Here is a 26,458-nt window from a genome sequence, read left to right as displayed (position 1 = left end):
CATTATGCCTTCTAGGGGCGGAATGGTCTAATAGCCTTAGAGCTCTCCGTAGCATGCTCTATTGGCCATTAAATGCATGCCCCCTTGTTAAAGGCCCTCACGTTCGGCTCGGCCTTTAACGCTGGAGCAGGCCTTTATTGGCCGGTAGAGTCCGCTATGTTAGGCTCTAAGGCTGTAATAGAGCCATGGTAGGTATATGATTGAGTCTTCTTTTTCAAAGGTATTCTATTCTATTCTATTCCAAGAACACACCTGTTAACAAGGCCAGGCGGTTTGCCTATCCACCCCTGTTTGAGGACCAGAGGAGTGGGTGTATTGGCTATCAGTTTTAGCCTCTCAATTTGGAATACAAGGAGTCACCCCAAAACTTAACTAAAATAATCACTTTTAGCAGTACTTAATGCACATGCATTCCCCTCTTGGTGAATGTGATCTAAGAACATCAGGAATTGTCTCATTTGCCTCAAACAACAGAAATCAGTGTGCGCCCCAAAACTAAATTCTTTATTCAATTACCCACACCTGTTTAGCTCAATTGACAAATGAGACATTATTGTTAAACAAGTGGCCGGGTTGAGAAATGGTGTTAAATTTATTGTAATCTTCGTCATAGGGCCTCTGGGTTTGCAGCTACTGGCGTCATTCAGGGAACCACATCATCCATGGCTTTTCGTAAAATGTCATAAGCTTCTTAAGGCCCACCTACATGCAGATACATCTGTTCCCCATCCATAGGATTGCCAAGACAGTCTTTGTTGGCTTATAATATGAAATAGTGGTTTAATAAGGATATTACATAGAGGAGCAGGCAGTGGTGAACACCGAGGAAAGTATCAACGGGATGGAGCATCAGAAGTCTGGATTGGCTGAAGATTGACACACTCCCTTCTTTTCAACGTCAATGACTGAAGCCATTGAATCACTGAATCAGACAAATAGGCCACAGTCTGTAAGCAACTAAAGAGCAGACCGAAGACCATTGTATTGAATGCAAATGACAGATCAAATGTAAGAAAATAACTTTCCCCTTTGCCTGCCGTTGCTAAGATGTCATCCATAGTGACTCCAACAAAGTTTCTGTCATTTGCTGAGGATAAGAACTAAACTGGATTTTTTTTCAGCAGTTTTTTATGTGCCAAGAACTGGTTGAGTTGCTAAGTGACTATGCACTTGAGAATCCAGGCGAACCAGTGGGAAGATAATTTTTAATATTTTTTGGGTCAAGAGGTCTTTTCATAATGGAGGAACTGAGTGCTAATTACCTAAGAAGATGAGAACCAAAACCTTGTGTCTGCGAGTGATTTGAAAATTCATCGAGGCACAGTGCCACTTTGGCTGTCTTGTGAGGAATAATCACAGAACGGAGGATACTGTATTGAAATCATGTAGGACAAACTTTTTAATCATGCCTTTTGTTTTTTAATCTGGAGGAACATGAAATAGAAATGTTCAAATGGTTTTTCTACTTGTTAGTAAATCCTTGCACAATTTGAAACAATTCTTTGTATCTATTCTCTGTCTGCTTAACTTTATGATTCAGCCAATTCCCATTTTCCAACAAAATATCTTTTCTGTAGTTCTAGAGCACTGCTTTTAGCAATCTATAGTTTTTCCATGTTTAGCATTGTGCTTTCAGCAGTAGCATTGAAGTACTTCCAAGGATTCGTGAGTTTATTTACATCATGTTAAATATAAAGTTGTCATGAAAAAGGTGACAGAATGGGGGACGGCCAACGGACAGCTCCTAGCGATGATGATGAAACTGTTTATGGGATTCCGAACTCTCAGATCTCGGTGGACCTGCCAGACATCACTCCGCAAACTGCAGATCTGTTTCATTGACTGAGTGCAAGTCATCTGTGAGACGACCGCCGAGGTGGGGGGGATGACGGCGGGAGCCGACTGGACGCTGGGGGCGCGACTGGTGCCCGATGCTGCAGGGAAGATCCTCTCCCCCCCCCTGCCTGCCAACTGACCAGTGGACAACCGGAACAGTGAGTACTGCCCCAACGGTGCGGGTGGAAGCGGGGTGTGATGGTGGTGGGGTTGTCTTTTGGCCCGTCCCCCCCTTGTACCGCCTCTGACCGCAGACCACGGTTACTGGGAAGTCCTTCTTGCCTGGGTCCCGAGAAACACCCTACACCTTCCTGTACCCTTCCCCAGCTGTGACGGGCCGGAACGGGACCCCCAGGGGACGATTGGCGCCACATTCCGGAACACTGCCATCGGCTGCCTATTATCTATCCCATGCGGCTTGGGAAGGGACCTGGACCTTCCTCCTGGACTGATCACCTGGACAGCCAGAACTGTGCTTAGCGCACGATACCCCCTGGACCTGAAAAGTTGTCCCTCTCGATCGAGAGTATGGACGGTGGCCCGTTGTGCCACTGCCCTTTTGGTATTTTAGTGGGGTTTACCCACAGTTGGTTATTGTTGTTCTTTGTTTTTCCCCTCCTTAATGTCTTCCTGAACTTTGCTGAGTGTGCTGGGGGGGTGATTGTGGGAGAGTGGGAAAAAGGGATGCAGTGGACCTCCGTTGGGCTGCTGCTCGTGGCTATGATGGGGGGGAATTCACACTGCTAGAATGGCTGCGGTGACAATATGCACCTGGAACATTAGAGGTATGCACACACCAGCGCGTCGTTATCAAATTTACTCCTATTTGAAAAGGCAACGGGTGCATATAGCGCTCCTACAGGAAACACACTTGAACGGGACGGAGGTGGCCGCACTTCGCCGCAGATGGAGGGGGCAACTGTATGCCACGGGGTATTCCTCGTTTGCCCGTGGGACGCTGCTGTGGGTGACACCGGGTACTCCCTTCCAAATGACAGATGTCCTCACTGACCCAGAGGGGAGGTATGTGCTGGTGAAAGGCCGCTTGGATGGGCAGCCGGTAGTTCTGGCCTCCGTTTACTTTCCAAACACGGACCAGGGAGGCTTTTTAGCGAGTCTTTCGGGGAGGCTAGCGCCCTGGCATGGAGTCCCCTGGATACTAGGGGGGGATTATAACACGGTGCTGGATCCCTTGCTGGACCGCTCGGCCCCACCCAGGCCGGATGCAGCTTCTCTAGGGGCCACGAGGGCACTCACGCAGTGGGCGACACAGTGGGATTTGCAGGATGCATGGCGCGCTCACAACCCTAATACCAAAATATACTCTTATTACTCAGGGGCACACGCGCTTCATGTTCGACTCGACAGGTACATGGTATCCTCAGAAATGCTGCCACACATTACAGACTCTCAATACCTTGGCCGGACGCACTCGGACCATAATCCACACACTTTGCAACTAGCTTGGGAGCGCCCTCATCCGCCCATCCCCACTTGGCGTTTCCAACCTGCCCTACTGCTGGACGCCCCCTTTAGGGCCTCCCTGCAAGCTTGCGTAGCGCAATACTTCATAGATAATTCCGGCACGGCGTCCTCCCCACAGGTTGAATGGGACGCGTTTAAGGTGGTGGTCCAGGGACATTGTCTGGGCATACAGGGGAGCATGCAAAAAACACTAGAGGCTGACTTGCGCAGGGTGGAGGCGGACCTGCTCCGTCTGGAGCAGGAAGCGGTGGCAGGAACGGGCGACAACTTAAATGAGGCCCGAGCGGAACACACGTCCTTACTGGAACGATTGAGACACATTAACTATGCAGCTCACTCGGCGCGAGTACACCAACACGGTGACAAGCCTGGGAGGCTGCTGGCCTGGCTAGTCAGGCAAGAGAACCGCACGGAGCCGGTGTCCGCCATCCGCACGGCTGAGGGAGAAGTGGTGTACACGCAGAGCAAAATACACCACGCCTTTGTGAGTCACTACCAAGCCCTGTACAAGTCGCAGCTGAGGGTCTCACCGACGTACATCACCGATTACCTCGCGAACATACAACTGCCTGCCCTCACGAACACACAGCAGGGGGACCTAGGAGCACCATTCACTCAGGAGGAAATGCGCGAAGCTATCTTCGCCCTCTCCAATGGCAAATCCCCTGGCCCGGATGGCTTACCTGCCGAATTCTTCAAGGCATGTTCAGACATTCTAATTCCGGAGTTACTCAAGGTTTACAATGCCGCAATCGAGGACTCGGCGCTCCCGGACACGCTGAACGAGGCTACTCTGGTCTCCCTTTTGAAACCCGGCAGGGAAGCAACATGCATGGGGTCCTACAGACCACTAGCCATGTTGAACACTGACTATAAAGTCTTCACCTCCTTACTGGCCCGACGCTTAGCTTTAGAGGTCTCCACTCTGGTCCATGATGACCAGAATGGCTTCATGCCGGCAAGGAGCACCTCCCGTAACATACGCCGACTCTTCCGGGTTCAGGAGGCTGCCGCGTCGCATTGGCCGAGATCGGGGTGCCTAGTTTTGGACCTTGAGAAGGCCTTTGACTCCGTGGAGTGGCCCTATCTGGGGGCGGTACTGGCAGGATTTGACGTGGGTGATGCCTACGCGGATATGGTCGGACTACTTTACCAAAGGCCCAGCGTGCGTGTGCGGACGGGTGGGCTGCTCTCGGAGATGGTACGGGTGCATAGAGGCACCCGACAAGGCTGCCCCCTGTCACCCCTACTCTTCTCTCTGGCCATGGAGCCCCTGGCGGCGCTACTGCGGGACAGGGGAACGGGTTGGGGAATCCCACTAGCTGACGGGGTACATATAGTTTCGCTTTACGCGGACGACCTCCTGCTGTATGTACGGGACCTTACCGCGATACCGGGTGAACTGTCGGATATTTTCCGGACATTCGAAGCAGTATCAGGCCTTAAGGTCAACTGGACGAAGTCCGGAGTGTACTCGTTCAGCCCAGACCTGCGGGAATGCGACGTGCACCTTGGAGGTGCTCGACTCACCTGGTATCCTACCACCTTTAAATACCTCGGGATGTATATATACAGGGACACGCAAATGATACTAGAGGGCAACCTGGTGCGTGCTATCTCCTCGTTGCGAGCCCAGATGGCCTTCTGGAAGACTCTGCCACTAAACGTGCCCAGCAGAATTGCACTATCCAAGATGATAGCTCTGCCTAGGCTGCTATATCACTTCGCAAACCTCCCACTGTATGTACCCACGAGGATCTTCCGCGATCTGGAATCGATGATCCGTATCCTGATCTGGAACACCGGGCACCCCCGCGTGGCCCTGGCGAAACTATACTCCCCGACTGATGCCGGCGGGCTGGCAGTTCCTAACATGGAGCTGTACTACCTGGCCGCGCAGTTGCAGTGGGTGACTCACTGGCTTAGCGGCTCGCATTTGGACGACACGGCCACTGCTGCCTACCAATGGACCCACACGCAGGTGTGTGCCTTGTTTCACCCTCTGACCAAGGGACCCCGCCCTCTACCCCTGCACGTGGCAGTGGCCCGTAAATGCTTCCTCCGTAGCCTGAAATTGACCCAGGGAGTCAGGCCATATGCCCCCGCGCTCCCCCTGCTGGGCACCCCCCGGAGGGGTGGAATGGTGACACCACGCATCCTGGAGAGCTGGACTGTAGCTGGGGTGGAAACCATGGGCGACCTCTACGCAGATGGCACCTTACTCCCGTTTGCGGCGCTGTCGGAGGGCACGGGCCTGCCAGCAGGGCAATTCCTACTCCACGCGTCTATACTGCGGACATACACGGAGTCCTGGGGAGATGTGCATGAAGAGCCACCGATGCACCACCTACTGCAATACCTGCATGTCATGGGCAACGGCTCACACATTATACACTGGCTGGCGCAGGCCCTCCTTATGCACACGCAAAGGTCTACACAACCGATTCGGGATAAATGGGCGGCACACCGAGGGAGGGATTGGACGGACAAGAAATGGACCCAAATACTGGCTGGCCCTGTGAATATCCCACGCAATTCCCGCTTCCGGACGATTCAGTTATACATACTACACCAGGCGTATCTCTCGCCGGACAGAATCAGCAGGTATTTCATGATCGATACGGCCGCCTGCCCCAGATGCGACCAGCTGGGCGCGGACATATTGCACATGCTTTGGCGCTGCCCCTCTCTGGCTGCGTACTGGGGGGAGGTGACGTCTCTCCTGACACATAGCACGGGCCCGGGGCTGCCACACACATGGGAGGCTTGCATTCTCGGCCTATATACTAGAACCAAACTCAATAAGACACAAGCTAGGTTCTGGGACCTCGGCCTCATCACTGCCAAGCGGCTACTTACCAAACACTGGCAACAAAGGGACCCGCCAATCCCCAAATACTGGTATGCGTCCTTTACTAACTGGGCTAGAGCAGAAAGCACGGCGCTACATCGGGAGGAGATAGCGGGCTTACGGTAGTTCCCGATAGAGCAGCTCTGGGACGACATCCTGGGTTCCTTCCAGGGGGAGGGTACGGCCAGGGGGCTCGCTCAGCGACCGCCACACTTGGGATAACACTGCTGAAGTATCCGTGCCATGGACAACGGCGCAGGCTGCAACCCCCCCCCCCATCATGACACTTGCCTGGTGGCCTGCCTCCCCCCCAGACGCCCCGAGCAGCGGCTACAACACGCACCCGATGAGCTATGCTGTAGGCCTAGATGACCACCCATACGGGGGACCACTACTCCATGACATGTAGAAATATCCTCCCAGACCATTACACACCTATGTACATAGTTACGGACCCTTGTCTCCCAGACATAGCCTTGTCTTCCTCACACACTACACCTGGAAGACTCTCCTGACTACATGTTCGGCCATGGGACTGGACGCAGGTGGCGTCTCCCCGCTATGCAACATGGCTGTACTATTCGTCCGTCTGGCACATCACACAACTCGTTGACAGCCCGTGGGGCCACACTGCTCAACGTGGCTGTCCCACACCACGACACAGACAGACTGAACATGTGCACTACTACCCACTATCCCATTGACACACTTCCATGGTCTGATGATACGACCCATGGGACTCAGTGTTGTAGATACCGGAGAGGTGAGCGAAGGAGCAGCCAAAGATTGGGACACACCGACGAGACCTATTTTGTTTACAGAGTTGATATGTTTACTTATAAAAAAAAACACAAAACATGACGTCATTTGAAAGAGTAACTGACTATTAGGCACATGTGGTATAGGAATCTGTATTAAAAAACTCACTTGCTACAGACACGATTGCAGGAATTGTACACCCTCCACCTTGCTCCTTTATTCCATCGTAACGCTACAATGATGCAGCCGGCCCACGGGGTTGTAGGCTTTGCTATATGTACTGATTTCTTGACTACTAATAAACGTCTTTTAAAAAAATAAAAAAATAAAATAAATAAAAAAATGAAAAAGGTGACAGAAATCACTTGCGAGGCAATCGAAAAATGATCATCAGCTATTTCAAGTTTGAAAACTCATATTTTCTGATCAAAGCAATTTGTTTTTTTTAAATGTAATAGTATGTTGTCGTGTCCCATTCTGTGTGTGTGAATGTGTAATGATAGAACTAATAGTCGAATGAAGTGATCAGCTCACCCTAGCAGATGTGGCAGTCTCAACAACATCTATGACCTGACACACATTCAGGTCTGGAAAACAGCCTTTCCTTTGTTAAAGAAAGTCTGTTGCAAACTGAATGTTGTGTGCATCCAAATGTTGCAAACATTATTTCGTAAGTAAATGTTCAGTTTTGCCAATCGAAACATTAATGTCCCAACTAAAAAGATGCCTCCTTTCCAGTAGTTGGTTTGGAAGCAATTTATAGAAGTCTACAATAAATTGTCCTGAATCACTGGGATGTCGTGAACCCCAATATTTACCAAAAGAAGATCTTCCTTGGGTAACTGTGGAAACAGGGAAACGTTATTCTCGTGTAATTTTTAAAAGTAATGGACTTATCATATATCCCCCCCCCCCAAAAAAAATATTGTGCATTGGTTCATTTGCTTAGGCCATATAAGCTGTCATTAATTTCCAGTAGCTGTCTACCTGGCTCTAATTATTTGCTATGGGGGTGGCAATGTGCGGTGCTGTTCTTATTCCTGGCTAAGCTGGACTAATTCTGTTACTCTCTTGGGGCCTGGTGGACTGTAGTACCTTTAAAAGTGTAATTTGTGAATAGCAATGGGTTTATTCCTATGTAGGTGGGTGTTTTATTTGTTTCATATTCCTTCCTAAATCCCTCCTTACCCCCTCAAAACCTCTGCCATGTTGTGGTAAGTATTCCCCAAGTTTCCTGCCACCTTCCATCCCTCCCACATTTACTACTAAAATGCATACCTGCTTGTGCAGAGATGTCCCATCAGGTGGTGAAGCTCTCCACATAGAACAAATAGGTAGGCAGGGACGAATTTTCTCTGCATTTAGGTTAGAGAATTGCATTGTGTAGTACACGATTAGTACTACTGTAGTACTATTGCAAATACTAGAAAATGTAGCTTGCGTATAGGCTCCAACATTTGCAAAAGGTGAGTAAGTGCTACTTAAAATACAAGTAAACCTGATATCAGCATTACGTTGCAGCCTCACGTTCAAGGGTTAGATCCTTTGATTCTGTAGCTCCACAATAGACTGAAATCTCTGCAGCTACTGCATTTTCCAGGGTTCTTAAAGTAATTTAATGTTAATAAATATTTGAAATGTATTTAATCTAAGCTTTTTAAAGAAATTTGAATAGGTCTTTGTACAATTATACTCTTGATTGTCCATTGCCCTCCTGTCGGGGTCAGATATGCCGACTGTATATTTATAGAGGTGACCACCAAGCAGACTGTCTTCTGGAAGAGCCATCATTCTGCTAATTTATTCATTTTTGCCATTCAAAAAACCTGTTTGTTTTCTGTTTCATAAGAACTGGATTCCAATTGATTTAAAATGTTAAAAAAAACCTGCCAATTAGTTCTGAATAAATTCAGTTAAAATGATTTGGGGAAGTACCATAAAATGAATGTACATGATTCCGGTAATCACACATAATTGGAGGTTTCTTATTAAGTTAAAAAAATAATAATTTCACATTATCTTCATTTTTTTATTCTATTTAATTATTTCTACTTGCTCTGTCATCCACACCAACACATAATTAGCTGTCTGCTGTGCAAATTTTCAAATGGTATCCCACGACTTTTATAAGGTAGTTTTACATGTCTTTTCTACGGATGCACGTCATGACAACGCTGCTTTTACACCGCCCTGCTATTACGACGCATCCATTACAACACAAGTCGTTACAATGACTTGCGCTGTAGGCGCTGGATTTTGGAATAGTATGATTTACTATTCCAACTCCAGCCTACGCGACAGTAGGGAAGGTGTTGGAATAGTAAATCTACTATTCCTTAGTATCTAGCGCCATCCAGCGCAAGTTGTTGTAACGACTTGCGTTGTGATGGCAGCGTCGTAATGGAAGCGCGAGGTAAAGCCCGCGTTGTCATGGCTGTCTCCCCTTTTCTACATTAGTCACGTACACAGAGTAGTTACTCAGTCTCAATTATTGTTCCCTTAAGCCTTAAGAGTAGACAAGAAGATCACCTCAATTGAGCAAGGCAATCTTGCCACCCAGTGGAGATTTATTTGTTCATCTCCAATTTAATAAGCAATTTTCCAATATAAATGAAGGAAGTAAAACAGAGTAAAGGGCTCAGGTTGGAAGATATTAAACTCTTTTGCAGTCACAAATATTGTGATTACAAAACCACCGGTTTTCTCCTGGAAAATGGCTTTGTTCAATGTACAAAACACTTTTATGAGCCAATAAAGTTTTTGACTTATAATGGCTTTTGAAATAGGATAGGCCTGAAAACGGGCATCCTCCTCCTATTTGTTACTTGGAAACAGATACATCAATGGTTTGTGACCATAACCGCTTGTTCTTTTCATGTAATCTCCTGTAGAATATTTGTAGGATAACTGTGATCCTAAATTAATTCATGTTCAGTGCCCCACTATAATGATCCCCACATCTATTGATTTTAATAAAAGTTACAATTTTATTAGGTGACTATTTGCATAATTTTACAGTAAAATAAAAATAATGCTTGCTTACATCAATTTAGGCATATATGTATATTTTTCAACACAATCTACTTGCAAATAAGATGTTTTGCTTAACAACCTTCGTGTATCCTTCTTACCATCATACTAAATTTCTACTATCGGTCATTTTGGGTGGCATTATGAGGGGTTGGGAATACTTCATCATTATTTCTGCTCCCAGAACTGGATACCATGGGTATCGGTAATTTCAGGAGTGAGGCATACCACTGTTTGTGACGTGTACTCCCAACTGGGGCGCCCAAGGAACTGGGAAGATCATGGGAATCAGGAACACTTGACTCTTGTGTTAAATATGACCCTTTCTCCACCCAAACTATCACCAGCATTTAGGTGCTGAAATGTTCGGGTATGGGGATATTGAGAGGTGGTATTCCTGTATTTCTTTAATTCCTTATTTGTACTGAAACACTGCTTCCACATGAATCAGGACCTGCATCTCACCTCTGATGGGTCCTTAGTATGCACTACAACCAGGGCAACTAGTTTCCTATTTTTAGTTAGGATTTTAAAAGCTGTGAATTCTGGCATCATTGCTAAGTGTTCTGATAGCCACCTTCCTCAGTCCCATCCTACTAGAGGTGATAGGTTTGTGGCAAAAAGAATCATATCTATTCTGGAACAGTATCTTTGTCCCCTGGGTTTATAATCTGAGAGAGGTCCATTAAGTTAAATTTAGCAAAAATGTCACTAGCACCCACATATATTTATTATATACTGCTTATTCTGTTGGCAGGCGATTTATCCATTTGATGTAGCAAAACTACTTTAAAATGCCTAAATATAAATATGCTTAGATTATCACAGCTTTGTATAACCTTGATTAGGCCCATAACATTCACCAGTAGTCACAGAGCATGATTTCCTACTTCATAATTAACGTTTTTCCCTTACTTATTATTAGACGTGTGTTCACCACAAGTCTAGCATGCAGCACCATATTTACTACCACCCAATCTAATTAGAATTGCTCCACTTTTTGTCCACAGCTAGCATTTAGCAAAGTAATATATTTGGTTGGTAAGTGAGTCTTTTGCCATGTAAGCATATATGCATTCTTTTCAAATGAAAATTGCAAAATGACCTGCCTTTCATAAGTCATTACCTCTGTTGAGATTGATAAATACAATAGCAATGTATGCCCTAATGTATGCACACGTAGCAGCAGCAGTACCCATAAATGCAATATTAATGGGAGCTGTGATCTATGCATACCCAATGATGTTAATACCAATAAATACAATGCCAATGTATGCTGTACCCTATGAAAGCACAGTGATTTTAATGGCAGTAAATCCAATGTTGATGTACACTGTAAGTTGTGCCCTTATAATGACCTCAATATCAGGGAATGCAATGTTGATTTACGATGTAACAACTGTACGTATACTTATGAAAATAACGGTCAATGGCCGCCATGTGGCACGTGCTCACTTACACTCATGAACCTGTATTTTTGCTGTCGGATTTATTTAATATAACCTTTACATCTATCCAAGTCAGAGTTACGTGATCAGACAGGCCCTGCGAATCAAGCCTACTGATTGACAGATCACAGGTGGGGTTACACTTATCCCAAAGACAAACACACACCCAGGGTAAACCCTGATCAATCCCATTGATAGGTTATCACACTACAAACAGCGCATTCCCAAAATACCACGAAAGTTTGATGCCACATGTAGTTAGGAACACTCAGCCAATCAGGGCGTGACATGCATAGCGCACAAGGTGATCACGCTGTCACCACACCGGACATTTGGACACACACACACTTTTCCTCACTCGCTCTCTATGAGGTCAAGAGCCATGGGTGTTCCTCTTAGCATATAGTTTCTCTTGTTATGTATGAACATGATTTTTTTCAAAGAATGTTGAAGTGTTTTATAGTACCCCAAAAATGTATATGTGCTGCCCAAACCTTTGTACTTTGAGACTGTCTTTAGACGCACCTCTGCTGATACTCTTACAGCTGCTGCGTTTAATTAAACCAACTTGTTCCTGTTTTGCCAAACTCCTTTTGTCTTTTCTTTTATTGAAGTTAAAATCATATTCAAGCAACATTTTGGTGAGCCACCGGTAGAGATTGGTTTATCGAGCCCGACTGCTGTCAAAGGAAGGACTCCTGTCCAAATGGATTCACACCTGTGCAATGAGATCGGTGACCAGACACCATAATTGCTTAGAAGTTCTGCTGAATCTGCGAGGGAGGTCCAACCCGAGACAACCATCACAGGGTAAGAGACTACATCAGATGCTTAGTTCCAGTATATGGCGTGTGGCAAACTAGGAGAAGCACCTAGATCACTTTTGCCTTTCCCCTAGTCAGCATGCTAGAGATGGCAAAGGTATATACAGTTTTGTCACTTGGGCTACTGTGTGGGACACAGGGTACACTAGTCTCTGGGTGCCAGATAGGTACCGCCTGGACCACCGGACATGATACAGAGGTATGCTTGTCTTTGGGTGTCAGATAGGGACCACTTGGACCACTGGGTATGGCACAGAGGTACGCTTAGGCTCTGGCTGTGATATAGGGTCAGAATTTCTACCTTATGTTTTAGTTTCAAAGAGTTTTTCTTAGTACTATCAGTTTTTTACACCGGAAGTAAATGAAAGAAATGAGAGGTGTTATTCGCTTGGACCTCTGGGCATTAGGCAGTTGGCATGCATTACCTCTCGGTGTGACATATAGTGTAATTCGGACATTAGGGAAAATAATCCGGACCTTGGTGAATAAGGTATAGCTTGTGTCTGGCCACGAAGGGCCGGTAGTTGTCAAATGTCGTTTTTCTCCACACAAATCATTGCTATTTTTGTCCGCAGAGCCAATATTGACAGACTATCGAGCTTGCTTAGCTTCGTGTGTTACACAGAGCATTCCTCTCCTTGGGCTGGAGGCACTAGGAGGGGACTAAGGTGTTTGGGACAAAGCAACCATTTTTTCTGTCAACTCTTTTAACTTCTAGTTTCTTTTAGATTTTTCCAATGTATACATTATTGAAATTGTGGTGCTGTTAAAATTTTGCAAATTGTATTTCATGTGAAATGTGGTGTCATGTTAGTAAGTGTATACATTCGAAGAGGCAATAACTATTTTCGCCACTAATCAAAATTCCATATTTGCTATTTCACTGCTAAAAATCAAACTTGTATTGTCCTGAACTAACCATTACACTTTGTTGTAGGTTGTAATATCATTACATTTGTCATTGTCAAATTGTTAAATATCTGTTGATGTATAAGATTTTTAGAGCTCATAACCAGTAAAGTTGGGGTACCGTGCACCCAGTTTTCTCCACAATTAAAGAAGAATTTGTAATAATTTAAAATCTCGTGACAATCAAAAAAATGTAAACAACTTCTCTAATCCAGCATTTAAACTCCACACAATCATTTGCAAGCTAGTTTCCCCAAACAGGCCAAACAATTTGAAAAACATTGCAGTGAGAGGCACGCCAATAGCAAAACATACACAGCCCCCTGGCCAGAGGGGGGAACATTCTATACTAACATCATAAGGCACACAAAGACACGGATACGGACCAGATATACAGGGCAGAAGAGGGCTAAGCGAGAGGCCCTACTTGAACTATGGGCCATCTTCGAGGTGACCCAGGCCTAGAAGACTATCCTGAGTTTGTCAGCGAGGCATCTGCACCTCCTCTACAATACACTAGCTGGATGTGCTCTTGTTGATGCTGTTCATCCCAGCTGCCCCTGCGCTGGGTTGCACCAATCCACCGGTCAAGCGGGACCCCATGACAGCAAGGTACCAAACGCAAGGGGGGAGATCACAGGGCCAACCAGCCTAGATGCAGTGAGCCTCAGCTCAGTCCAGTGCCAGACTCCCTCTGGGTTCAACCCCACCCCACCTATTGGTCACAGCTCCTCACGTCCAAGCAGAACAGGGGGCACATACTCCTGACCACCCACAGGATGTCCTAAGACCAGAGGGAAGTTTGTGGCCCTTTTGCAATGTGATTTCACCAGTGGCGGGGAAGTCATGACCCCCAGTACTCCAAAATCCACCTCCAAAACAGGAGCTGTGAGCTATACTCCCCCAGAGTATGCCCTTGGTGCAGAGGAAACATCAGGGAGTGAGTTTGAGGTCAAGTTAATACCTAGGAGAACAGCACACAGCACAGAGAGAAGGAGGCAGCCCAGGTGGGAGTTAGAGGAGATGGGTGAGTTAAGGATAGAAAGAGATAGAGCTCTCACTTGGAAGCCTAGTGAGGAGGGGCAACAACTCCCCCTCCCCCAGTGGGAGCTGGGACTAGGTCTCGGGCCCCACATGGGGATGAGCCCAGGGAAGAGTCAGAAGGAAGGCCCCTGATAGAAGAAAACACACCACCTGGACTTCGATGCAGGAGAGGAGCTGACCAAGAAATAAGTAGCCAGGATAGCCTAACTGCAAGACAACTGAGACACAGAAGGAGCTGCATGGAGTGCGAAAATGAGGGCATACGGTGCTCCCCCTGAACATGCCGTTCAGTCAGACCAACCCCTAGAGAGATAGTGTTCAGAGTATTGGGCAAGGCCTTCACATGGCCTTTCTGCCATCTACTGGCCTATTGGACCAAAAGGAAGAGCCAGTATAATCATCCCTTGTCAGAGGAAGGATCCTTCAAACCCAAGGACATGGCCATGGTGGAGGACTATATTCGGCATGGAGGGGGGGGGTTCCAAGATGGTAAAAATTACTATTCCCACTCCAGTTAGTGCAGCAGAAGGAAAGTGTTGGAACCTGCATACAGGAACGCCTGAGACGATGGGAGCGCTACATTGGGGAGAAACCGATAGAGCTGTTAGCAACAGAATTTGGCCACTACTGCAGAAAGGTGCCTTGGGCACAGATGAACAAAGAAGGGCTCGGAAACAAACCGTCCCCATTGATAGATGGGGCAATTAAGTGGAACTCATGTTTCGAGACAGGCACCGCAGGAATAAGATTAGCTCTAGGTGACATCAAAAGTCTGCCCAGCAGTCTCATTGGGGAGGAAACAAACACAGTGTTTTCTCGAGCCAACATCCACCGAGCATGATGGGCTGCATCTAACTCATTTAGACACCAAATATGGATGGCCATGAGGGAGATATTCCCTGACCCCCCCAGAAAGCATGTAGCTTGGGAATACTGTAACCGATTGCCTATATAGAATGTAAGAACAATAGGGACAAGAAACAGGACAGACCTGGACTGACATGGGTCCCCAGGTTGTGTTCTTTTACAACATCCTCAAGAAGGGACTACCCACTGAGATCCAAACTGGACTACAGGCCGTAGTGGGGTTAGACACCAAACCCTGGTAGCGGCTCACACATTGCATTATTTCTAAAAGAAACAGGAGAAGGACAGGTAAAAGCAGAAGCAGGCCCAAAGAACTGCTGCCAAATTGGTCCAACACAAATTGAAGAATACTGCCCTAGGGCGCATTGGCAACCAGCGTCCAAATGGCACCCTCCTTGGATCCTAGGGTATATCCACCCAATTCTAGTGGCAGACACCAGGAGATCTGGCCATAGCTAAGACCAATAGAGTGCCACTATTATCACAGACCATGTCACATGGTCAATCGATGTCACCTAAAAGCATACGATACCATTAACAAAAAGGCATAATCCCAGGTCAGCCCACACAGAATGCCCATCCACAAAATCAAGCCCAGAGCAACACCATTGCTGTTTTCAATCAGCCCAGGTAAATCAGGCAACCAGTGCCCTGCTATAGCAGGGACTGGATGGTTGTCCGAGCATGTGGCACCAGCCCAACAAACACTGGGGCCAAAGCCAGGGCAGGGAGGAGTACCTGTCTGGGAGGCAACGCCATTAAACAATTGCAAATGACAAACCCATAGTAGCAATGTCACACCCAACAGGATGTATCCCCCTCTCTCCACTGAACAGATACATGTCCTTCCCTATATCCGCAACAGTTGTATAATCCACCAAAAGCTAAGTGAATTGGGCTGCCATGACACAATGCATCATCCATTAGCCCAGAGGGGTCTAGACCTCCCTCCACTATTGGTCCACCGGGCCGGTTTAGCTGACGAGGGAGCATGGCAGTCCCCAGCTGATGCATAAAAAGGGCACCCAGGACCGCTCACTTAAATCCAACTTTTGGCAGGCTATGTAAGTCTTGCCCATCTCAGGGTTTATCCCACCAAATGGAGGCCCTCCTTTAGTTCCAAAATGAAGCAAATGCTCCGGTGTCAGAAGCCGGGTTCCTCAACATGCGTAGGGGCAACTATGTATGTGAATCTTTACAGAAATGCAATCACATGGCTTCAGTCTTTAGTGGAAAATCCATTGACTCCAGTAAAACCACCCACATGGGGCCAAGCACAATGAGTCTCAGTGGCACACCAGACCCTCGTTGGTAAACACAGCAAATGAACCAGATCCTAGTCAATGCCTAGCAGAGCCTTATGGGGGGTCCATAAATGACTGTCCGACCGCCTCCGGAATTCCTCATTAAAAGTAACAACGCCCTTACCATTGGTAAGTGCCCACCGTAACCCGCACAAAGCAGCCTAAAAGCAGCCCGAAATTCTCAAACCTTCCAGAAAGAAGGGGTAACCCAATAACCCAACCACCAGTCAGAGAGAACCTCAGTGCACGCCATATGCAGAGGACAGAGAAATGCTCATGTGTGAACAGACAGACCATCAAATATTTAAGACCCCTCTGCTTTTCAAAACTGCACACAGCCCATGCAGGTCAAAAGGATGCCCCCACAATGATTAACCTTTAAGGAACAGCCTACAGAGAAAAATACTGTCCCCACCCTAGCAAGCAGAAGGGGGAACAAGTAGAAATGATACTAAAGACAAATTTAGAACTCACCATTCCCTTAAAATGCTATCACCATTTTTCAGCACCCTGCTAGGTAGCCTCATGCTCCAGTAAAGCCATAGAATATACCAGTTTGAAGAAAACTAGGATTTGTTCTAAATACTGTCTACTGAGGTACTTGTTTCAAGCTAACCAACAACCCACTGTGCTTATCCAGCAGGTCTACGATTTACCCACATGTGCACCATCATTTCAGCAGCTGCCACCTCTTCTGCTGAGGCCTCCAAAAGATCATAGCTGCTAAAAGGACTTTCACAAGCCAACCGCTAAAGAGCACAGACTACAAATTGACTTTACAGCCGTTTTTTATTATAACACATGTTTTGCTCTTCATCAAGACAAGACACCTCTGGGCACGCAAATGCAAGATATCTTCCTCAAAGGCCGTCCTACAGCCTATTAATGTTTTTTATTTTATGCACCACTGTATTTTTGGACATACTTTGCTTAGCTGGGGTGCTCACACGCTCCGTCAATTCCCTAAGTGTGTCTAGCTCAATGAAACCAGTTATGACATTCTTGCAATGCATGTGGAGGGCCCTCTCACACCTTACGTATACATTCACTGAACCCAAACCTAGCATCTCAAGCACTACACAGTTTGCTCCTACACAGCACATGGTATAAATACATGACCACCATGGGCACATAAACCATGAATAGAGCATGCTACATACGCTCACTGATACCCCATGCCGTAGGTGCAGATACACTTTACTTACCCCAAGAGAAAGCCCCTGAGAAAGCCAAATGTCTCATCCACCTGTATTGCTGTAGAATTAGGGCAACGATACAACCCTGTAGAGTAGAGCCACATAAAACAGTAGTAAACATCTCCAGATATGCGGCCAATCCCACAGCACTGTACCTTTTTACTGAACCTAGCGACATTCAAATAGAGGTATACAGGGTGCCCAGAAGGGGCACTGTAGGGGAGGACACTGTTTGGCCCTGGGCTTAGTAGAACAGAGGTTCTTAGAGGTAGCAAAACCACTGCTCCAGTGTGCAAACGAGTCCACCCCGCTTCTGTTTGTGGTCCCCAGATTGCCCTTAACGTATTTGGGTCTGCCTTTTTTAATGACAAATGGGTCCCTGGTATGGAATTCAAGTATAGGGCCATCCATCCCAACAAAGCTAGGGGAAATGAGTGCTATGTGAAGGGGGTAGAACTCCAGTACAGCCATCCCATGCCAGGTCTGGGATACTGAAATAAATAGGTACATGTGGAAGGGAAGGGGAAACCCCTATTGTACAGAAACTTACACAGAATTCTTTTTGTTTGAGGGGCAAAGGGACGATGTCAACTGTGAAGCAGTTTTGAACATACCAGACATGCAATAGGGCACCTCCACACAAATGGATTTTAACTGGCATTGTAGCGACCTTGCCTATCCCAGATGACGAGGCCTCTGCGCCCTCGTGACCATACACACCCGACCCTGGTCATCCTTGGAGAAGATCTGTCTAAGTTGTTCTAACATCCGCTACATAAGAAAACAACGTTGTTGCATCAGGTCAAAGAAGAACTGCCAGTTACTTTAGTTGACCGCAGTACAAGGACATTCCGGAAGTATTCAGATTGTTCACGTACACTCAAATCAATGCAGGAGAGTCCAGACCCTTCTTCACCATTCAAACTAAAGCAAATTCCCGCTGGTTGCAAATCACCAGGTAGGAGCTGTTGAAGATGATAAATGGCACTCAGCTCAGCCTTAATGCTATCAAGGATGAACTGAGAGCTGTAGGCCTCATGGTGATGCAACATTGGTATGTGTTGGACTTGATGACCACGTTGGGGAGAGGGGACTGTGACAAGATCAGTGCTGCCTGTTGCACTTTTATCCCTGGAAACAACATGGACAACGGGACACTTGCTCTTGCCATCCAAGAGCTGCATCATCTACAAATGCACATGAAGGAGGAGGGGGATGCCCCTGAGCAGGACTGGTTTCATAGTCTTTTTGACTAGCTCCCCTTATGGGTGACTCAGCTGTGCACATCGCTGCTTACTGTTGTCATGGGTGTACCACTACAATGTGGTTTTCTACAGGTGGGGGTTGCCGGCTGTTAAAACTCAGTCTGCAAACTAGGTAGCATGCAAATATCTAGGGAGGCGATAACAGACACCACAGCAACACACTTCATTCCAAATAATGTGACTGTCATGGCACACGGGGAAAATTCAACTAGACGGGGGAGTGTGGAGATTGATAAATACTATAGCAATGTACACCCTGATGTAGGCACACATAGCAGCAGTCGTTACAATAAATGCTATACTGATGTATGATGTAATCTATACACACCAAATTATGATAATACCAGTGTAGTGTAGTTCCTATTATCCCAATAGGCTCTGCGCATTGGAATAATACCTTCAATAGTATAGGCCTAGACAGACGTTAACTAGGTCTACTACTGTCGATATTAGACTTAAAGTTTTGGGTTTGCCAGCTAGCTCAGAGTTCACTAGAAACTTTCTCGAATGTTCAGGAAGGAATTAACTTCCCTGATTAGACAAGAAGGGATTTAGTTTCTGACAACCATAGAACATGACAACTTTGCTCTCCCCTAATCAAGAGTGTATCTCGAGAGTCGTGTGAACAAAAGGCAATTTATTTTACTCAGTCAGTACGTGCATTCTTAGTCTCATCAGAATGTAGAGAAAAGGAAGAGACGGGCGTGTTCAATAAAAAGGTGTTATTTATTGATCAGTCTCTTTTCTCGTACAAGAGAAATGGATCGATATTATTGCAATACTTATGGTTAAGTAAAGTGCATACATTAGAAGCAGAAGTATAAAATAATACTGTAAAAACATTGATATGGTTTCTAAGCCATATGAAGGTTTAAAATGAATAAAATATATTACATACACATATACATTTGACTAAACGTACTCAACTGGTGTTTCTAAATAAGCCTACCCCGTGTACCTGACCTAAGTCTAATACGTGGGCGGGAATAGAAAGTTACAGTTTAAGTTAAGTTTGTTTTTGCCAAGTGACTGACTAAAGAATTCTCTGTGAGGGGTTATTCAGTTCTGTACCTGGAAGTTAGGATGAATGAGGGATGGTATCTCTCTTTTCTGCTCTCGATATTCCAGGCTGCCTGCGAGGGCTACCCGGAAACGCCGGTGCTGGATTTCTCGGCAGGAGAAAGCAGCGCGTCTCGTTCTCAGCGCGTCAGGAAGGCGGGGCTGCGCCAGCGGGGTCTGCTCTGCTCTGGGCTTCGGCAAGTATGGCTGCTCCGTCTCGTCACCACCGCGTGTGTTTGCATAGGGCAATATCGGTAATATTTATACCTTTAAGGTGCCGAGATTGACGTAAGGATGGACATAGATACGTCAATAAGGATGTCATACGACCAGGTCGTTAGCACATTCTTTTGCTGAAGTTCTCGGTGAAATCAAAACAATGGCCGCAGGGTTTTTCCCAGGTTGTCATAGGTTTGATTTGTTATGAGAACTCCGTATGCCTCATCAGGGGCTGGAGGAATATCGCTTGTCTAATTAGATCGCAAGCGTTATGACCTAATCAGATAACACGTTCCTGTGCCGTAGTGTGGCTTCGTCAGATAACGGTATCTGCATCATGGGGGTTTGCTGCCTCATGGGCCGACTGCTAGTTAACTTGTTGGTTTGTTAACCAGAATAGGGTCAGGAATAGGGGGATCGATTCAGAACCTATAAGAATACATCACACCAGTAAATGCAATGTCAATGTACGCTGTAACCTATGCATGAAAAAGTGATGGCACTTGCAGTAAATCCAGTGTCGATGTGCACTGTAACTTATGCCCTCATAATGACGTCAATATCAGCGAAGGCATTGCTGATTTATGATTTAACAACTGTGCGTATATTAATGAGAATATTGGTAAATATGGTATAAATGATTGCCATGTTACACTCTCACGAATTCGTATCATTGCTGTCGGATTTATCTTAGATGAACTCTACATCAACCCTAAGTCAGAGATACATGGTCACACAGGCCCTGCAACCCAAACCTAAGTCTACTGATTGACAGGTCACAAGTGAGGTCACACTTAGCACAAAGACAAATTGAAACCCAAGTAAAACCATTATCGATCCTACACATAGGTAGTCATAACACAAACAGGACCTAGGAGATAGGCCCCAATAAAACACATTAAGACTAAAGCGCGCATTCCCAAAATACCACAAAATAGAGATGGCACATGTAGTTAGGAACACTCAGCCAATCAGGACACGAAATGCACACCGCACAAGGTCATCACGTGCTCACCACACCAGACATCTGGACACACACACATTGGCCACATGAGCTCTCTCAGGTAAAGACCCATGTGTATCCTATTTATTTATTATTTATTAAGACATTTTATATAGTGCTGGCCAGCCCCGAGGGTATCGGAGCACTTTACAACAGATTTAAAGCAGAAATCACATAAAAAGGCAAAGGTAAATGTAAATGTTCGAAAGACCCAGTGTGCTGTACGTCATTGAGGTAGGGAGGTCCTGAGATAGCCTCAATGAGTGCACAATGTCTTGGGCTAAACCTCCTTTTGGGAGGAGGGAACGAGGAGGGGGTAGGCGAGCCGGGAGGAGGTAGGTAGTGGCTGAACATTGATAAGGTGCTGTAAAGTGCAGGAAGAGGTAGGTTGTGGTGGAACATTGTCAGGTGGCTGCAGAGTGCAGGCTTGTTCATTTTAGAGTTGGTTCATGGTTCAGGAAGGCATTGTTTAGTTAGAGGTCTTTTAGGGGTCTTTTGAATTTTATAAAGGAAGGGATAGTCCTGATATCCGCTGGGATGGAGTTCCAGATTTTGGGTGCGTTTCCAGTGAAGGATCGTGCAGCGGTTTTTAGTTTGCGTGTTTTCATAGGGATGAGTAAGAGAGTGTTGGAGCTCCTAAGGTTTCTTGTCTGGCCGGCTTTCTTGAGTTTGGAGGCCAGGTATTCCGTTTCCCTGTGTGCAGAGCTTTGTGCGTGAGGAAGGCAGTTCTAAACATGGCACGCATTTCGACTGGGAGCCATTTTAGTTCTGTGAGTGCGGGAGATAAGGGGTCATAATTATTAATTCCGGTGACCATTCTGGCAGCTGCAATAAGAGTTGTTTTGAGTGGCACTAGGTGGGATTGAGCTGTACCGGAGAGGACTGCGTTCCCATAGTCGAGTCTAGATAGCACCAGTGATTGGGTGGCTTGTTTGAGGTCCTTGGTCGGGATGAAGTACTTAATTTTGTTTAGAAGCTTCAGATTGAGGAAGGCACTCTTCGTGGAGATCTTAATGTGTTCAATTTCATGCTCATGTTCATTTTTGGGTCACGGGTGATTCCTAGAGATTTTAGTCAGGTGAGATTACCTTTGAGAACATCGATTGCTTTCAGCCACTGAGGAGGATTTTGGTTTTGTCTTGATTGAGTTTAAGGTGGTTTGTTGATAGCCCTGTTGCACTTCTCTAAGAGTGTTGTTGTGTATTAGTATGTTGTTAATGGAGGAGGTTTCCAAGTAGATCTGGGTTTCATCTGCATATAGGTGGAAGGGGATGTTGGCTTTTTTGGGAAGGGTGATGAGGGGTTCCATGTATATGTTGAACAGTTGGGGGAAGAGCACTGAGCCTTGGGGGACACCTCTGTTGACGGGGTGTAGGTCGAACATAAAGGTTTTGAGTTTTATACATTGGGAGCGGTTATGTAAGAAGGAGGAGAACCATTGTAGGACCACCTCGTCCGCACCTACTCTGTCTTGAAGACTATCCCCCTTATCTGATGGTTTTTCTTGTAATTTATGACTTTGATGCTTTTTAAAGAATTTACAAGTGTTTATTGTAAATACAAAATGTATATATGCGCGTCTGTACTTTGAGACTGTTTTCAGACAAGCCTCTGTCAAAACTCTCCGAGCCCCGAGGCACTGGATTAAAGTGAAACACCCTGAGAGGAAATGAGGGGTGGCTGCAAATGAGTCCCACTGGACAATTGTCTCATGGAAAGGCAGGGATGTTCTTGTATGGTTTACATGTATTATTACTGACAGCAGGTTTCCTTTTCTCAATCCCCCTACTTAGAGGAATAGACTGTGTTGAATTGATTTTCTACTTGTTTTGTGACATTTATCTACGTTTGCATTTCTTACTTGCACCTTTTAACACATTGGATGTTGAGATGACTTAACCATAATGCCTTAGTTTTTACTTCTGTACATTGTTATTGTTAGTCACAGTAGCTCTGCAGCTTGAGTGGCTTTAACCACAAATCCATCTTCTTTGCTTGTTAGTACAATTAATCGGGGTAGTCGAGCAATGCATTGCTGTTATCATATTAAACATATCACTATATTCCCCTCGCCCTCAATTTCATTGAAGTGTTATGGCGCCAAAATCAAGTATTCATAACTTCTCATCCGGGATTTACTCTTTCTCCAGATTTCTGTGATATTGCATTTCTACTTGTAAGCTCTTCCAAACTAATTAACACTTCTGGAGGTTTTAATTTACAAGGCTTATCCCACACCGAGTCTCGGTGAATCCTTTCATTTCCTTTATGAAATATGCCTGATATTTTTTCAAAACACAACGAGGTATTGCTTCATGTCATGTCACTGTCTCCCCTTTCCGGGAATTCTCAGATTCTTAAATTATTTTTAGGACTTCAACTTTCTATACTGCCACACTCATTTTATAAAATATGGTTCTACTGCTCTTTTATTGTTAGCTCCACCTGATCAGCTTTACTTTTCATGAACATGTGACTCTCTAAAAACTCATACTTCAGGAACTTTTCAAATTTTTGCCTCTAAAGATATTCTTTGCTTCTTGCACATTGGCAACCTCAGTGTCAATTTCATTACTACTTGTTGCGTTCTTGATCAAACCTGGCATTGATTCCAAGAGTGTTTCAAAGTTTAGCACCTTATCTTTAATACCTATAGCATACTCCACCTCCACTTGAATTTTCTCGTAAAGTAATTTTTGACTTCTACCGTTAGTTACTATTTTGCAGTGTTTATCTGTTATCTCTATCATGTAGTACTTTCAAGCCTCTTGCACGGAGTGCATTTCAGCAAAGATTTTGTCACAGAGTGTTGCCGCTGTCTGCATTCAGGCTGCATGTGCGTGGTAGGATGTGCTGGGCAGCCTGCTGGAAGTTAACTAAGATTCTCAGCCAACCACACACTTTTGTGAGTGGGAGGAGAAAACAGAAATCTTAGTTCTTCATGTAAAGGTATCTTTGTGTTTCAAGATGTCATCTGATGGGCAAGTGTACTGAAATGTTGCAGGAAACAGGAGACCTTGTTATATGTGTCTCAGATTTCAGAAAACTTTGGAATGCAGAGATCTATCCTGATGTTGTGTGTTGCTGAAAATGAATTTTTGAAATAATTATCTGAATATTTATTTGCATGCTTTAGACTGACTTACAATTATCTGAACTCTTAAGACTGGGGTTTTGTGCTCTGCTAGAAGTCTTTGTGAAGAAATAGAAAGTATTCTTAGGAAGACAATGTCCTCATAAGCATCTATATAGATATATATAGGCAAATATTTACAAATGTTTTGTACATGGTATTATATTGCCAAAAGTGTATCTATATTGCTAAGTGTAGGGAACAACAGAATGTTAATAATATTTATTATTTTACAGTTCTACAGAAGTCAATTAGAAGCTATATTCATCTTCCACAAAACAGCATACAGTGAGGAAGCTTGAGATACTTATTCAAAAATAGGAAAAGCTGCCAGTACACACTGTAAGAAATTGGGTTCTTGATTTAAGGGGGTGAAAACCCTACTCAAGCAACAAACAACAATCCTTATCAGGGTGAGCCACAAAAGTCACTAAATTAACCTGTGCTTCTGTTTACCCCTCTAGTAGCTTGTCACAAACACAGTAATGCTTTCTGAAGCACATAAACTGATAAAGTAAAAACACAACATAAGATAAGTCCCAAATCAATTTAGAAAGAGTAGTAAACTGTAATAAATAACATGATACTAGAATGACAAAAATCCAATCAGCAGATTCAGAGAAATATTTAGGTTGATATTGTATCTAAAAGCACAAAGCGCCACTAATAGTCAACTGATCATGCCAGATTGGGGGAAAGCCACAAGTTCAAGCCAACTATGATGGAGTGCAGGCTGGATACATGGGCCAGGTTAGTCCCACTGTAAATGTTACCTTTTAAAAGTCTGGCATGATGAGTCCAGTTCATTATGAAGGAGGCCATAAGGAGAAGAGAGAGCTTAACCGATGGTCATTGGTGTAGTGCGAAGATCAGGTAGGGTGTTGCAGACATTCTTTACAGAAACTTTGTGTTGGCGGTCACTGTGGGCTGTTGTTGCAGTAGCGCAAAGTGCAGATATTGCGTTGCCGTTCATTGCTGACAATCCCTATAACACAAAGAGTCGGGTTCACTGGAACTTCACATTGGTGGTCGTCACGAGAGACAGAATAACAGCAAGATGCCCTTTGGAAGGCCAATGTGCTACAATGTTGCAGCAGTCAGGAACTCACAGGATATGCAGTCAGGAAGAACCCAAAACTTTAGGATTCCTCCTTTTCTTGAAGATTAATGCACTCTGATGCTAACCAAGGGTCTAGGACTTGGGGAGGTACCTCTTGGGGATAAGGGAATCATCATCATAAACTTTATTCAACAATTAAGTCATAAAAGCATACATAAAACCAACATTTTCATTATAAAAAACCAGTAAAAGCAGTACAATAAATATTTAAAAATAGATTAAACTACTATAGACTGTTGCCGAATATCAATCTTACAAATTTCATAAAATTCTAAAAATCAGAAGGAAATCCATCATTTTTCATACAGAACAGGGAATATTGCACTTAACTCATATAGAATATAATGTCCCACGTATTTATACATAGTTAATGCTGGTATGTACTTAATAATCAGAGCCCTTCCACAATTAAACGCATACGGATGGCCCAAGCCCATTTCAGAAATGTAGCCATAGCAATGGCAATTGGGGGGCTAGGGTCGGTACATAGAATTCTTAGGGCCTCTGATAAGGGAATCACTTTAGCAGAGTCAGCAGGGCTCAGACAGATGCAGTTTCAGGTACAGTAGCTGCAGGTCAGCTGGGCATGAAGACTTCTGGAGCTTTTTATGCCCCTCTGGCTAAAAACAGGTGGCAGCCAACTGACCCATGGAGTCACTCAGGTTAAACTGGGTTGAAAGGAGCTGGTAGTCTTCCTTCTCAGAGAAGAGGGCAGGCCTCTGGGGATCAAGGGAGACCTAAAGCAGCAGGGCAGCCCTCTGGTAGCAGGAGGACAGTTCTCTGCAAACCAAGGCAGGCCTCAAGCAGCAGGGCAGTCCTCTGCGAGAAAGTCATCCTGTGCCCTGGACACCTCCATTATTTTTGCCGACTGGTACTGGTGGTAACTGACTCTGACTGTCCACTATATGTAACTCCTATGATTGACATGGCCAGCCCTGTAAACCTCTAGTATAAAATAAGGTAGGGGGATTAAAACTACCTTTAACTCCCTAGTATATTAAGGCTATGGTAGTTTAGAGGCCAGCAGCCCTTTCGGCACTTGCATTTGTGCACTGCTGAGAGCCTGAGGTCATTTTTAAAGCTGCCCTATGTTGCAGGACTGCCTT

At 45.3% G+C, this 26,458-nt stretch overlaps 1 long non-coding RNA gene across 1 annotated transcript in view; it reads left to right on the top strand.

Annotated features, from left to right (window-relative positions):
• LOC144821869 (uncharacterized) overlaps positions 1-19,160 on the top strand; it is a 63,393-nt gene extending 44,233 nt beyond the window's left edge. Inside the window, exons 4-5 of the long non-coding RNA XR_013608482.1 lie at positions 12,024-12,219; positions 18,125-19,160. This is a non-coding gene — a long non-coding RNA (uncharacterized LOC144821869). The remainder of the gene's footprint in view (positions 1-12,023; positions 12,220-18,124) is intronic.
• Positions 19,161-26,458: the final 7,298 nt, after the last annotated feature.

This window comes from Lissotriton helveticus, chromosome 2_2 (assembly GCF_964261635.1).
Source record: "Lissotriton helveticus chromosome 2_2, aLisHel1.1, whole genome shotgun sequence".
Taxonomy (NCBI): domain Eukaryota; kingdom Metazoa; phylum Chordata; class Amphibia; order Caudata; family Salamandridae; genus Lissotriton; species Lissotriton helveticus.
This window is presented reverse-complemented; position numbering and strand designations above follow the sequence as displayed.